Raw genomic sequence first — 16279 nt, 5'->3', positions numbered from 1 at the left:
CCCCACCCACATGACCCCAACCGGGGCTGGGGACAAACTGTAACCGAGGTACATGCCCTTTGTGGAAACTGAACCCGGGACTCTCTGGTCCGCGGGCCGACGCTCTAATGGCTGAGCCAAACCGACCAGGGCAAATTATTATTATTATTTTTAATCCTCATTCAAGGATATGTTCTTATTGCATTTTAGAAAGAGGAAGTGAGAGACAGAGAGAGACAGAGACAGAAACTTCAGTCAGTTGCCTCCCTTGCCTGGACTGGGGATTGAGCCCGCAACCTAGGTATGTGCCCTGACTGGGAATCAAACCTGTGACCTTCTGGTGCATGGAATGACGCTCTAACCAACCGAGTCACCCAGCCAGGGCTGATTTTTATTCTTTCTTATGTTCTTCTGTAATGTCTAGAATTTCTTTAGTGAGCAGTAGCAACAACAACAACAACATCTTAGTGTCTCCCAGGACCTCAGGGTGTTCGCTGCATGGATATAATGCCACCTTGTCCTGTGACATGAGGTCTCTAGTCCTTTCCAGAGCCAGGTACTGTGTGCGGGGAGCCGCCTCCTCTCCTGACTTCCCCCTCCCTTTCCGTCTCTGTCACGCTCTACCCCTCTAGTTTTCTCCCTTGACTGGCTGTAAATTTATAACTGAAGGTGATTTTTAAAAATACGCATATCTTTATTGGATGTGTTTCCCAAATACTGACAAGAGAGGCGTTTTATATTTCTTACTCTAAAAAACCCCCCTAATTTAAGTCCCTTTCCACTCATGTGATCCCAATCAATTTTTTTCTCTTTGTAGTTCAGATGGTCTTTGTCAGAGGAATTTTCTGCTCCTGCCTTAAATGGCCTCTGAAAGCCCGATTTAAAAGGATGCCTCGTGGGCCTGTTAGGAATAGCAGTCCTGCCTGGTCCGTGAAGGAATGGGAAAGAGGGAAGCTTGCTGTTCTAAGAAAGTTCTGTGGCCGATGATAAGTTTGAAAGCAACCCCCAAGTGAGCCCTGAGAACACTTGTGATCCGGACTCTGGAACAGGCTTTCGGGGGCGAAGGGATTGAGGAGTACTAATTGGCACTTACACAGAGTCCTGGGGATGTAAAGTACAGCACAGGGAATAGAGTCAAAAATAATGTTGTAACTATATGGTGTCAGGAGGGTACTAGACCTATCGAGGGGTTCACTCTGTAAGTTATATAAGCGTCTGACTGCTATGCTGTACACCTATTGTATCAGTGAATGTCAGCTGTAATTGGAAAAAAAAATTAGAACAAAAGAAAACCTGCTCAATATAATAAATGCATAGAAGTAAAGAGAACAAAATAAAACTGTCCTGTAATCACACCACTCAGAGAGAACCACAGTTGCCATTTGGGTATTTAAATGTTCACATTTCTATCCATGTATATAATCATATACATACATTTTAACAAAAATAGTGTCTCATATGATATGTTTTATTTCTTTCATTTAACATTGTTTATTGTAAACATCTCTCATCAGTAAATATCTTTCTGTAATAATAATAAAAAAGCCTTTTTGTTTGCGTTTTGTGGGTATGGATCAGGACTTAGTATATCACTGGCATTTAAGGCCCCTAAACATGTTGTTTGGATGTATACTGGCCTTTGTGGGAATAGTCTCTCCCAACAGTGAGATTTCCTCCGAGTCTGTTGTATTCAAGAGTACAAAGAGAATGGTATCACACGGTGGTAAGAAGAGAGGTTCCGGTCGGAGAGATTCAGATGCTGGCTCACTAGCATAGTGATCGTGAGCTCCTCTCCTACCTCCCTGGAGCCTCACTTTCCTCCTTGGAAAAGGCTCACACCTCATAGGAATGTTTAAGAATTAAATAAGATGATGCTTATAAAGTGTTTACTAGAGGATCAATAAATATACGGCTGATGTTAAAATGGTAATTTTGTTATTTTTGGAGAGGTTCCCCCATGTTGTTTGGTTCTCACTTGTGTGGGGTGGCCCAGTGAGCCAGGCACGTGGGTTCAGTGGTCTGTTGTCATAGATCCAGAGCTCTGACCCCTTCCTCTCTCCTGGCTCTCCTGTGGGACCCCGACACCCCTCCTTTCGGACAGGCAAACCCCGAAGGCTGATCTCGTCCACCTCCTTGACTATGCTCACTTAGTGTGGGGAAGACACTTTCAGAAGGCAGAAGGCCCATTTTCAGATCCTCTTCAGGGAGCCTAAACAGAAAACACTGGACTTCCACACCCCCCAGGAATTGCCTTCTCCCCCTGCACGTCCCAAGGCTGCCTGGTTGCCGCTCTGCGCTCCGCACTGGCTAGAGCAAAGGCAAAGACCTCAAGGTCCAGTGGTTCTCACCATCATCACCAGCATTTTAAAAAATTTGTTTTATTGTGGTAAAAATACACAACATTTATTATTTTAACCACTTTAAAGCGAGCAAGTTCAGTATATACACACACACATGTATTTTATAAATAATATATGGATTTTTTTGTTTTGTTTTGCTTTTTGTTAATCCTCACCTGAGGATGGTTTTCCATTGATTTTTAGATAGAGTGGAAGGGAGGGAGGGAGAGTGAGAGAGACATATCAATTGGCCACCTCCGCGTGACCTTGACTACTGGGGCGGGATCAAACCCACAACCCAGGCATGTGCCCTTGACTGGGAATCGAACCTGAGACACAGAGGCCGATGCTCAAACCTCTGAGCCAGACCGGCCAGGGCTAGTATATGGATTTTTTTATGAGGAATTGGCTCATGTGATTATGGAAGCTGAGAAGTCCCACCACCTGCTGTCTGCAAACTGGAGACCCAGGTGGTGTAATCGGTGTCAGTCCAGAGGCCGGAGGACCAGGGGAGCTTACAGTATAAATCCTAGTCTGAGGGCAGGACAAGATGAGATGGGATGTCTCAGCTCAAGCAGTGAGGCAGGAAAAAGGCAAATATCTCTTCCTCTACTTTTTATTCTGTTTAAGCCCTCAAGTGATTAGATAATGCCCACCCACATCAAGTCCACCAATTCAAATGCTGATCTCTTCCAGAAATACTCTCAGACATTCCCAGAAACAAAGTTTCATCTGGGCACCCCATGGTCATTCCAATTAACTCATAAAATTTACCCTCAAAGTGGCATGAAGTACATTCACATTATTATCTAACCATCACTGCCATCCATCTCCAGAACTTTTATCCCAAACTGAACCCATTAAACATGAACTCCCCATTCTCTCCCCACCCCAGCCCCGGGCAACCACCCCTCTACTTTCTGTCTCTATGGATTTGACTCTTCCAGGGACCTCCTGTAAGTGCAGTCATACAGTATTTGTCCTTTTGTGACTGGCTTGTTTCACTTAGCACAGTGTCCTCAAGGTTCATCCATGTTGTAGCCTGTATCAGAATTTCGTTCTTTTCCAGGCTGATTACTAAATTCCATCGTATGTATAGATCATATTTTGTTTATCCATCTATCTGTTTATGGACATTTGGTTTGTTTCTACCTTTTGGCTATTGTGCATTATCATATTTTAAAATTAAATCCCCATCACCCTCTTTTTGAGTCATTCTAGTGATTCTCCAGCAGTTGTGTGTGAACGTGCGTGTGCACACATGCACGTATGTGACTTTGTGTAATTGAAGTGATGAATGCACATCGTTAGGAATGATACATGTACATTCATAGGTGATTTTCCTGCGCACTGGATCCGTTACCCGTTTCCCTCATCAGGCTGTAAATGCTCTGAGGCCAGGAGCTATGTTTAATAATTACTTTTACTAGCCCCTGAGAATCTGTTTTAGGAAGTGGTAAAGGATATTGGTTAAGAGCGTGGGTTCTGAGGTCAGACCACATGGGTTTGTATCCCAGTTCTACCACATACTGATTTGTCATTGCAGAAGTCACTTGACTCTTCAGCAGTGTTTGTCTGCATTTGTTTTTTTTTTTATTCCTCACCTGAGGATATTTTTCTACTTATTATCAGATAGAGTGGGAGGGAGGGAGAGAGAGAGAGACAGAGAGAAACATCGATGTGATAGAGCCACATCGACTGGTTGCCTCCCGCATGATCCAACCAGGGCCAGGGACGAACTGCAGCCGAGGTACGTGCCCTTGACCGAAATCGAACCTGTGACTCATTGGTCCTCGGGCCAATGCTCCAACTGCTGAACCAAACCGGCCAGGGCTGTTTGTCTGCATTTGAAATGGTGATGATGGTGATAACCAACTGCATAGGGCTGTTACAGAATGAAAAGACATGACCCATAGGTAGTGTTTAGCAGAGTGTCTGATACACCATAAACCCTTAAATGTTAGCCTAAGAAAAAGTTAAGATCTCAACATCCCTTTCAGAATTTGCCTCTTTTGTCCTCATAGTTTCTTTGTGAGGTGCCGAAGAATCCACGGCTCCCACTGTGGATTCGAGGCCCAGGGCAGAGGGAAGCCACGCCACGCTGGCAGCTAGAGCCCTGCCTACGACTAGTCCTACTTCCCCCATGCTCTCCGCCCAGTTCAGGTGGCGGCTGGACTCTGAGGGCCCGGGCCCCGGGTCTTCTCTGATGCCTTCCATGCGGCCTCTCGCCTGCATGGGCTGCTGATCGGTGGCAGCTAGGGGGCCTCGGGCACCACCCTGACTCTTCAGGTCGGTGCTATTGGGACGACTCCAGCTGCTGGCTTCCCAGGCCACAGCGGAGCACAGCAGCCTGGGCCTGTGGCTGTGCCCCCCCCCCGCTGATTGAGCTGGCGAAGGCAGAGGTTTCTCTCTTTTTTTTTCTTTCTCTACTTAACACACATTTCCCACCTACTTGCTGGGTCCTCACAAGTTCTTAGCATCTGCTTTCTGGCCATAGGCAGATGGGAGAAGCTCTGCTGCGGGAGGTGATTTTCTGCTTGAGGCTGAAGGTGGAGCTGGCGGTGAGTTCGAAGGCGGCCTGAAGGCGGTGAGAGGGCTTCTCGGGCTGGCGCCGGGCCAAGTGGGCACTCTCCACCTGCGTGACCTTGAGCGAGCTGCTCTGCTTCCAGCCTCTGTTCTCATCAGTGAGATGAGAGGACTCAGGGAGATGATCTCTGGAAAATGCTTAGCCTAGTGTCTGGCACACACGGGGATGTTCTAAAGACATGTTACTTCTATTTTTATGGGCAAACTTTGGTTTAGCTTTCCCAGCCATCTGCTTCTCTACACCTTCTCTCTGTTTTGGCAAACCTGAGTCCTCTAGGATCCCATTGTCCTTCTCTCCTGTAGTGAAGCGCACTCTTGGGAACAGGCCTCATATTGTAGCCACATCGGATTTTAAGGGTAGAAGCTTCAAGGTCATCTGGGTCAGTCCTCATCTAATACCTGTCCTTGCTAAGTGGGACCGTTGCTTTTCTGCATCTCCTCACCTCCTCTCACAGGGAGCGCTCTACCTGCTTGTATAGTTTACTCCGTCTTTGTCATTTTCTCCACTTTTGGGAGGAAAAGGAACTGAACGTTTATGGAGCCCCCTTTTGTGCCAGGAATTGCTGGGCACATTCATGATCTCATTTCATTGCCCCACCAGGCCTTGGAGTCTGTTGATGGTGGTGTTCCAGTGTGTACAGAGGAGGAAACTGAGGCACAGCAAGGCTGAGTAAATAGCTAAAGGTCACATGGAAGAAGGTGATCGTGGGACTTGACTAAGCATGGACTTCTGAAGGTATAGCCACGTTCCCTGCGCGGACGATGGTATACAGTGTAGTGGCCAACAGCACAGGCACTCGGCTCCTCCACTCCCGAGGTGACTGGGCCGGCTCCCTGCCTCTCTAAGCTTTCGTTTGTTCACTTGAAGATCGGGATAATAGTAACATCTCATGCTGATAAAGCCGCTGGCCCGGTGCCTGGCACGTGGTGAAGTGCAGGGCATGCCAGCCCTCGTGTGCACTGCACTGTCAGAGTTTGACAGCTAGAAGGCGCCTCCTGTCCCCTGATCACCTCTGCATAGGCCCTTGGGTATTTGACCTCAGGTACCATGTCCCTCCCAAAGTTCTCTCCATTTTTTACAATAATTTTTTTGATTGTGGTAAATACACATGATATAAAATCAACCACTGTAACCATTTGAAAGTGTACAATTCATTGGCATTCAGAACCTTCACTGTGTTATAGAACCATCACTGCTACCTAGTTTTGTAACATTTTCATTGCCCCAAACAGAAACCTGCACCCCTCTGAAACCTACCCCCATCCCCCCCACTTCATCCTTTGGCAACCACTAATCTCATTTCTGTGAATTTGCCTATTCTGGACAGTTTGTATAAATAAAATCATATAATATATGGCCTTCTGTGCCTGGCATATTTCAATATTTAGCATAATATTTTCAAGGTCCATCCATGTTGTAGCATGTATCAGTACGTCATTCCTTTTTATGGCTTAAATAATATTCCATGGGATGTATATACTGTATTTTGTTTATTCATTCATCTGTTGATGGACGTGTGGGTTGTTTCCACCTTTTGATTATTGCGAATAGACTTGTTACGAACATTCGTGCACAAGTTGTTTAGACACCTGTTTTCAGTTCTTTTGGGTATATACCTAGGAGTGGAATTTCTGTCATATGGTAATTTTATGTTTAACATTTTGAGGAACTGCCAAAGTGTATTTCCGCAGTGGCTACACCATTTCACATTTGCACAGCGATGTATGAAGGTTCCAGTTTCTCTCTGTCCTTGCCAGTACTTGTTATTTTCCATTTAAAACTAATTAAAACCAAGTATGACCATCCTGGTGAGTGTGAAGTGGTATCTCATGTGGTTTTGATTCGTGTGTTCCTGATGACTAATGACATTGCACGTTCTGTTGGCTCCATTTTGTTTTAAAATAATTTTTCTTTATTGACTTTAGAGAGAGAGGGAGAGAGATAGAAATATTGATGAGAGAGAACAGTGGCTGCCTCCTGCACGCCCTCCACTGGGGGTCAGGCCCACAACCTGGGCATGTGCCCTGACCTGTTATTGAACCAGTGACCTCTTGGTGCATGGGACAATGATCAACCACTGAGCCACACTGGCCAGGCTATTGTCCTTCAGTTTTAACATTCCGACTGTCTCTTGACCCAGTTCTCAGCTATTCATGCTTTTCAAAATGTGGCCCCATTTGTGTAGATCCTGTTAAAAATGCTCCGGTCCCAGCACAGGCCTCCAGCTAGGTTGGGACCAGCCTGGGACGGGAGACTCCTACTTCCCAAGTTCTCGATATGCTACTTTCACTTGTCCAGTCTTGTCTTGATAACATCATGCCTTCCTCCAGCTCACGGAGCTCCACACATTCTGCTTCTGTAATCCCTAGTGGCCACAATTGTTTCAGCCTTGTCCTGTCCACTCCTGGTTAGCCAGCTCGCTTTCCCCCTAAGTCAGGGTATGGACAGATGCCTCCCCGAAGCCTGGCACAGAACTCCTCTTCGTCCCCTTTGGGCAGCTATTAATCCGCCAGGTTGTTACTGCCCCCGGCCTGACTGTCCCCACCTTGTCCACAGGATGATTCTGAGAGCCTTGCTTCCCAGAGACCCGCAACCTCGCTCTCTGTGACTGGAAGGTACCGTCCTGCATCTCTTGGGTGGGTTTACAGTTTCAGGCCTATTTCTGACCAGGAATCAAAGACTGCCCCTCAGTGTAGGAATCTCAGGCATGAGTGAGCAGATGGATGAGGTATTTTGGGGGAAGAGATCTCGTCTCCGTGCTCCAGAAACCACTCCACCATCTGCCTCAGTGCAAGAGACGCCGCCCACCCTGGACGAGCTGTGGGCTCATTTCCTGCGCGCTGCCCTGTCATCGGACCTGCTTGCTTTCCCAGGCACTGTCCTTACAAGGACAGGGTTTGGTTGTCTGCCACAGATCTATCTGCATGAAGTTCACTTCGAAATAATGCTCAATTAAATGAAAATGTGGTTGCTGGAAAGAATAAAATAACATAAAAGTAATAGAATAAAATGTGAGAAACCCCATTTTCATACCAGTCCCTCAACACTCCCCACCCCCCCTTCCCCGCCCCGCATCCTTCCCAGGGAAATCACAGGTAAAACTTGGTGTGGATTCTGGATTCTTCCAGGCCTTTAATTCATATTTTTCCACTCTCATCTAAGGGCAGCTTAGTAAATAACACCATCCGACTGGAGTAAAACAAAATGAGAGCTCAGATGTGCCCTAGAATGATGCTTCTTGAAAGCTGGACAGCATTTGGCCTTTTTCTCCTTAGCTGGCTCCAACCAACTCTGTCGCGCGGGCTTGAACGAGGGTGCCTGGGAAGGAAAACCTTGCGGCGAGGGTGAAGCCTCCCAGCGGTGGAGGGTCTCCAGAGTCAGATGCCATGAAGAGGGATGACAAAGGGCAAGGAGGGAGCTGCCATTATGGTCACCCACTGTCACAGTGTAAGAGCTAGACAGCCACCTGGGTGCCACTCCTAGCTCAGCGCTTACTGGCTGTGTCACTTTGGGTTACTGAACCTCCGGGTCTTTGTTTCTCTGATTATGAAGACTCCACTCCTAGGGCTGCGAGGGTTACAGAAACAGCGCCCGAAGAAAGCATGGTGTGAGGGTTCGGCACCTGTCCTCGCTGTGTCGGGGCGGGGCTTGTGCTTTCCGCCCTTCCCTCGCCTGTGTCAGCTCGGCGTCCACCCTTGGCCTTCCTCTTCAGCCTGTCTCCACGTGGCAGAGCAGAGCTAAGCCGGTCGCACTGCTAAAAATAGCAACCTCCCCACCAGCACAGGGGAGTTCAGTGTTTTTACTCTATGGGTGGGTGATGGCTGCGGCTTCCCCCTTTTCAAGATGACTGTTGTGGGAACAGTTACATAATTAACTGTTATTGGTCATTGACACATTAGTATGAATTAGTGTCGTGGATATTTTTACCTGAAAGGGATCCAAGAAACGACCCTTCATTCTTCAAATGGGGAAATGGTAAGGCTCTAGGAAGGAAGAATCTTGCCGAGAGTGTCATGTAGCCAGTGACCAGTCGAGGCTGGGGCCCAGGTTTCCTGATTTTTTTTTCTTTTTTGTTAATCTTCACCTGAGGATATTTTTTTCCATTGAATTTTAAAGAGAGTGGAAGGAAGGGAGGGAGGGGGAGAGAGAGAGAGAAACATCAATGTAAGAGAGATACATTGATTGGTTGCCTCCCACATGTGCCCCGACCAGAGCCGGGATCAAACCTGCAACCCAGGTACGTACCCTTGACTGGGAATCGAACCCGTGACCCTTTGGTGCACTAGCTGATGATGCGCTAACCTCTGAGAAACACCGGCCAGGGCCCGGTCCCCTGATGTTTAAAGCACCTTGCGCTTTCTGCCGGTTCTGCCTCACATAGCCGGTCACTCACCCATGATCTAGCAGTGCAGGGCTGACTGATGGGTGGCTGAGACCTGCTGGTGGCCTTCTGGCTTGTTGCCTGCTCTTATTTGTCATGGCCACTAGATGGCAGCAGGAAACTTATCAAATTCTCTTCCATGTTGAGTTCATTCAGGTCAAGCCCTTAGGTGAATCTGCCATCACTTTTTGGGTGGCACAGGGGACTCTCAAATTCCACGTCTCATTGGTTCCAGGATGGGTATGAGGAGAGGTTGGGAGGAAGCCAAGAAAGCCTAACATCCCACTGTCTCACCGCGTTCATGAAAATTGGCTGTCTCAGCTCAAACATTCCCAAGGAGGTGCCTTCTCGGGAGCCCTCAATGTGGCCCAGACTCTTAGCAGAGCTCCCACTCCTGGGAAAGTCTTATCATTTGTCCCAGGCTGGGGTTTAGTGCCTTAAAGGGACCAAATGCTGAGACCCAGTGTCACTGAGGACAGTCCAGTTGCTCCCTGCGGAGTCCCCAGCGTGGCAGGCTGTGCACATACTCACAGTGCAGTGTTGGTGGTGGAAGGACACGGCATGAGGCCAAGGGCCTGCAGGGTGATGCCTAATAGACATTTCCAGACTCGCTGAGCTCAGGGTGCTGTCATCCTCTCCCAGCATTAGCTCTGACTCCTCGCGCACAGCTGCTAGAGGTGGGGACTCGAATCCAGGCAGGCTGCTCTAGAGGCTGGTGTCCGTCGGAAGTCCCGCTCCACCGATTGTCGTCATCCTTGAGGCCTTTGCATATCGCTCGACCATTTGTGTTCCAGTCAACACGGTTCCTCCTATCTCCCACGGTGTCACGTGGTCTTCCCAATGGCCCTGCGTCGGGCACTGGGGTGTCTTTCTACAGATGAGGACGCTGAGGCGTAGAGAAGGTAAGGACGGTCCAACACTTCAAAGACAGGATGCTGACCCAGTCATTGTTTTTGCCCACCCTGTGTGGCCTTTTGTAGTAAAGCAGGTTTGTGTATTTACTGGGGGGTTGGGGGAGTGGGAAAGGCATCTAAGGGTTGGTGACTGTCAGGAAACCTGTCCTGTTATTTTGTAGTCACATCTCACACCTCTGTGAGAGGACAGTGTTTGCAGGTGCCCTGCGGGAAGCCAAAGCACCTAGCCTGTGAGTGAAGGGGACGGAGGCGGTAACCTGGCTGCCACCCCCTGTCTCTGAGCATCCCGTCATTGTGTGTCTGAGTGGGAGGCGGGGGGAGGGCAGATGGGCCTGGGACGAGCCCAGCTCACACTGTGCACTGCGGAGCTGCCAGGTGGTCCCAGCTGCCTGAACCTTCCGCCGGCTGTCATGCCAGGAAGGCATGGGCCAGGTGTGTGTGTGGGGGCGCTTGTGCTGGGATCCAACTTTCTGTTGACCTTTTGAGTTGCAAGTACTTCTCTGGGCTCATCTAAAGCAAGGGATCTTTTGCTGAAATTTCCTTTCCAGTTGGACCCTTCCTGGTGCCGTACCTTTTCAAACCAGGGCAGCAGTATGGAGGTTCCGTGCTTCTCACTGTCTTCTTTCCTCTCCAGGGTGGGTCTTCTTGAGGTCCTGGTGCTCCACACCCCTCCGCACCCTCTCTGGGCACGGGTGTGAAGTCCTTTATGGCTGTATCAGCTTCATCAGAACTGAAGCTGGTGACCGACAGGAGAGGATGGGAAGATGGGCGCTGGCCCTGCCCGCCTTTCCCTGGGCCACCTGCTTCTGGCCCCAGGCCTCCCACCCCTCCTCACCCGAGGGCCCGTGTGTCTGCCTCTGGAGCTCGAGTCTCTGTCCCGCCTCCCTGCTCTCCCAGAACTCCAGGTCCTGCTGCCCACCGCGCCCTGGCTTCACATCCAGTGGGCTCTGCCAGCACACTCAGCCCCTGAGGCCTGACACGCCTTCTCTGGGCACCTGACATCCACACCAGCCTGGATTTGGGCCCCAAGGGAGTGTAACCCCTGGGTTGCCAGTTCAAAGGCTTCTGCTTTCCAGCCAGACGCCCACAGGACTGTGTCTCAGGCTCCAACATCCTGCTTGGCTTGTTCTCTTCCCCCAACCCTGCAGCTCCAGCTGCAGCCTCCCTGTTGTGCTCCTGGCAGTATGCTTGCTGGGGTGGGGGGCTCCTTTCCCCTTGGCCTCTCTTCTCTATATTACGTCAGCTTCCAGCCAAATACCCCTGGGGTCTGGTAAGAGAGGACTTTTTATTAAATTTTTTTCCAGGGGAAATAATTTCATCTCTTGTCAATGGATTTCTGCATTCAGCTCTGTAGGGGCTTGACTTCTAACATGCATCCTATCCCAGCCCCCTTGATGCACAAGAGAAGGGGCAGCTTTGTTTCCTTAAACTGGGGCCTCCGTTGGCCCCGGGGCTGGAGGAAGGCAGTGTGGGAACTGGGGGAGCTCAAAGCTGAGTCAGGTGTCTAGGGCTGGGTTTCTCCTTGCTGCTGTGTGACTTCAGGTTCAGCCCTTTCCCTCTCTGGACCTCGGCTTCCTGTTCACTTGCCCAGGACTACATTCGTTATTTGCAATGGTGAGGGGGTCTCTGACACAGTCTTATTAGTGCGATTTTCCCCACCCTGCCCACCTGTAGGCTGACAGGTGGGGCTGGAGGCTGGGAAGCTGGCGTACCTCTGAGGAACAGAGAAGCTCATCAGTGCCCCCAAAGACCAGATCTCTGCTTGGGGTGGGGGTGGGGGGTGAAGCCCAGGGCCAAGGCAATAAGGAAAATAGCTTTGTCTCCCTGAGGTTCTCACTTACTGCCTCCTGGAGGCATGCATATTAGAGGAAGGAGCTAGTCCAGGGGCGATGGGTCAAGGGCAGAGGCCTGGCATCCGGCACGTGCCCTGCTCCTGGGGGCCTCTTCTCTGGCTCGCCCCTTCCCAGTGTCTTCTTCGGCTTTCTTCACCTGCCTCCTTTCCTTTGCCTCACTTCCCTCTGCGCCTCTCACCGCGCCCTCCTCTGGATGCTGACCCCAGGACTCACCTGCCCTGCAGGCCCCAGTCCCATCCCTACTCATCCCCTGCCTTGGGAAAGGTGGGAGCCCAGGGCTACAGGCCCGGAGTGTCCTGGGGAAGGAACTATTGGGCCTCTGCCCCACCCCCTCCCTGCGCAAATGCCTTCGGCTCCAGTCCCCTCCCCAGGGCCCACATCTGGCCAGAGTACTCAGTTTTCCTGGCTGTAAATTGCCTCCCGCTGCCCCTTGGCATCTTCTCAGGTTTCAGCTTCATGAGCGGTTTTCTCTTGGGGGGTTCAGGGAAGGATGGCGGCCCAGCCCTCCCTCCGTCTGTCTGAGGCCGTGGAGAGAAATCCTTGGCAATGTTGTCAGTGATCCTTCTGTCCAAGTCTTGGGTGAGCTGTGGTTTTAGCAGGTGGCTGAGCAGGAACCAGTTTTAATTAGATTCCCCCTTTTCTGTTCGCACCTCCCTCTTCTCCTTACTCCTCAGGGCCCAGCCTGCCCCCTGTGTCCCCTTACAGTGCAGTGGGAGGGGTGTTCTCCCCCCAGCGTGGCATTGTAGTGGGACACCTTGAATGCAATGGGATTCTCTTCAACCTGCTCTGCCTCACTCCCTCCGTGACACACCCCTTGACAGAGTTTGCACCCTCTGGGGTCCATGGCACAAAACCTTTCTTAGGGGTTCCCATAGTCCAGGGACTCAGACCACTGCACCCACACACCCCTCCCCCCGGGGGTACGAGAACAGTATATTCCAGCTGGTCCCAAGGGAATTTACTCTATGCTTTAGCTCTTGGTTATCCACACACATGGGAAAGCCTTTGTTTGGACTGTGAAAGGGTCTCTCAGGGCAACCCGCTGAGACAGTCTGAGAGGGAAATGATCCAGGGGAGGGCTGTTTAAGGTACAGCCTGTGGACCGGGGCGGTGGTGATGCCGTGAGAACAGAAATAGGAAGTGAGCGTTTAGATGGTTCTGGTGATGGCCGCGGCCATAACATTTTAGGGTCCCGTTGTGTTTCCTAGGGGAACTTTGAGGGAAGTCCTAGAATCCGGTGACTGGAACCACGGAAGCTCTTAGGGGTTTTGGCTGACGCTGAAGTACTTGTCCCATCAGAAAGGGAATAGCCAGTTTGGACATCGTTAAAACCTCCAGGAGATTCTCGTGTATTGGGAAACGTGTGATGGTCCAGGGTGGACAGGAAGTAAGAAGCCTGGCATTGGCCACTGATGGGTTGAGTAGTGCAGCCCTTGGCCCCCAAGCCTGCTATAGCGTCCCTAAAAGGAAACGAGAGGGTTCCTCAGGAAAAGTTGGAGAGTTAGATTTGGCGTGGGAAGTTGAGGAGAATTTGGGGTTTTGCTGATGAAGGCTCAAGGACAGTGCAGGGCTTCTTGGGGGGATGTGAATGAGGAAGGTTTGTAGTTTGGCTTGGGAAGGGACAGGGTAGTCGAGTTTGCTTTGGGTTAGATGGTGTGGGAGGACAAATACTTCTTCGAGGTTTCATGGTGATGACACAAGGGTGGATTGGGTCCTTGGGAAAGAGCAGAGGGAAGAATGGGTCAGTAGTGTGGACCGGTGGAAGTCGGGGGGTTCACAGTGGAAGGCCAGGAAAGAAACGGGGGTTTTATTTGGGATATCAGAAGGAAATTTGGCCCTGGCTGGTGTGGCTCAGCTGGTCAAGCGTCATCTGTACACCAAAAGGTCGCTGGTTCGATTCCTGGTCAGGGCGCATGCCCAGGCTGCAGGTTTGATTCCTGGTCGGTGTGCATGCAGGAGGCAACCAACTGATGTTTCTCTCTCATCGATGTTTCTGTGTGTCTCTCTCAAACCAATTAAAAAAACATATATTTTTTTAAAAGAAGGAAATTTGGACATGTATTGGGTAAGGGCCAAGGGAGTTTAGAGTTTACTGGAGAAGGCCAGAGGGAAGTATTGGGCTTTAGTGGGAGAGGACCATGAAAGTGTTGGGGTTCACAGTGGAGGCCGAAAGAGAATTTGGGGTTCTGTGCAGGAGGCCAGAGGGGAGCCGGGAGATTCATGCTGAGGACCAAGGGGCGTTGGGTCCTTGCCAAAGGGGAAGTTTGGGTTTTGTATTACACAAGGTGACCTGAGCTTCCAGTCTGTATCAGCTCTCAAATATCCTGTGTCATGAGAAAGTAAAAGAAAAAACTTATCCCCTGAAATCTTGCTCCTTGATGCCAAAACCTTCCTTCCCCCAGTGTCCCTGGCTCTCTCAGCCCAAGAGCTCTGTGCCCAAGCCGTGGGAGCACAGGGGGTCTTAACTTAGAGCCGAAACCCCGGCCCTTCTCACTCTGACTCAAATGGCTTTTCCAGCCCACTCCCTCGGTCCCGTCGTGGTGGTGACGGATGTCCTGCCTGCTCCGGAGCATGCTGGGATGGTTCTGGTGTGTGCAGCTCCCCTTCCCCTGCCCGCCTCTGCTCCCTGGACCTCACAGCGGAGTGCTCTGTCCTCGGGGCCTGTGGCGCTTCCTCTGGTCTCTCATCTGCCCTTGGTTTGCATTATGGGCGGTGACAGCTCATATCTATATCTATATCTATATCTATATCTATATCTATATCTATATCTATATCTATATCTATATCTATATCTATATCTATATCTATATCTATATCTATATCTATATCTATATCTATAGATAGATATAGATATAGATATAGATATATATATTTTTGCATCCTCACCCAAGGATATTTTTCCATTTATCTTCAGGTAGAGTAGGAGGGAGGGAGGAAGGGAGGGAGGGAGGGGGAGAGAGAGAGAGAGAGAGAGAAACATCAATGTGAGTGTGAGAGAGACACATGACCGGTTGCTTCTCCCACAACCCAACCAAGGCCGGGGAACCCCAACCCGAGGTACATGCTGTTGACTGGAATTGAACCTGCAACTCTTTGGTCTGTGGGCCACGCTCTAACTGCTGAGCCACACCGGCCAGGACGACAGCTCTCATATTTTGACCCGACTTTTCAGTGTGCACCTGCCTGTGCATCCAGACTGGGGCACCCCAGACGCAGGGCCGGGTAGCTCTGGCCTGTGTTACGTTGCTTGGAAACGTAAGGCCTGGGTGGAAGGCTTTGCTCCGAGCTGGGCTCCATCCTTAGCACTCCCCCTCCCCCTTTCCCAGCCGGCCCTGCTCTCAGGGCACCTCTCAGGGCCGCTCCTGCTGTTCCCCTGTGCAGGGACGGCCCCACATCAGAACAAGTCGCCTCCTCTAGTGGGCAGCTCCCTACAACTTGGGTACGAGGACCCTGCCCCATGCTGCTCAGCAGTGGACTCCTGACGAGTCAGCCCCTCGGGAAAACTCACAGCTCCTCTCCTTGGGACCTGTCGGTGTCCCGATGTTTTCCACCATGCCTGTCGCCCACTTTTTCCGTCTGGCCCTTCCCATGTGGCCAGCAGGTGGACTGCAAGATGAGGTGCCCGATATTCCGCCAAGTGCTTACCACGGATGGGAATCCTGTGTGATGGGGCCATTTCATTGATGGGAACTTGCCCAACTTCATACACATTTCAGAGGCTGAGCGTGGGTAACTGCTCTGCCCTACTGCTTCTGGGTGGACGCTACTTGGCCTGTGTGCCCTGCTGGGGAGCCTGCTGCTCCCCTGCCCTGGCCTTTATTTTGGAGCACCTATGGAGCACCCCTCCCGCCGACCCCACCCCCCTGCCCTCCCCTTCCTCTCTTGGAAACTGGATTTGGTTCAGGTTGGTGTCCTCAATGGGGACTGGCCCCTCCCTGCTTCTGCCTTCTTCCCTTCTCTGAGAAGGGCCGAGGCTGTTCCCAGGCTGGTCCTAGCTGCAGGAGAAGGGCTGCGGATGAAAGGCGATATGTAAATGTAAGGCGATGATTATTTATTTGACAGGGACAGCTGCCTGTGGTAAAGAATGTAATCTAGTAATCCTTTTGTGAAAATTGGATCCGAGGCTCAGCACACTGCCTGAAACAGCAAAAGGCCACCCCCCCCTCGCCGCCCCTCACCCCACCGTGCTCCCTTGCACACTTCCTGCCATTCCTGCACTCGTGTGC

The 16279-nt window shown here is 50.7% G+C and overlaps 1 protein-coding gene across 2 annotated transcripts in view; it reads left to right on the top strand.

The window, feature by feature from the left end:
• Positions 1-16279, top strand: part of TSPAN9 (tetraspanin 9) — a 194041-nt gene that overhangs the window by 39714 nt on the left and 138048 nt on the right. The window lies entirely within an intron of this gene.

The sequence above is a fragment of the Molossus molossus genome, unplaced genomic scaffold (genome assembly GCF_014108415.1).
Source record: "Molossus molossus isolate mMolMol1 unplaced genomic scaffold, mMolMol1.p scaffold_m16_p_10, whole genome shotgun sequence".
Lineage (NCBI taxonomy): Eukaryota > Metazoa > Chordata > Mammalia > Chiroptera > Molossidae > Molossus > Molossus molossus.
The sequence above is the reverse complement of the archived record's forward strand: the minus strand, read 5'-3'. Positions and strand labels throughout refer to the sequence as shown.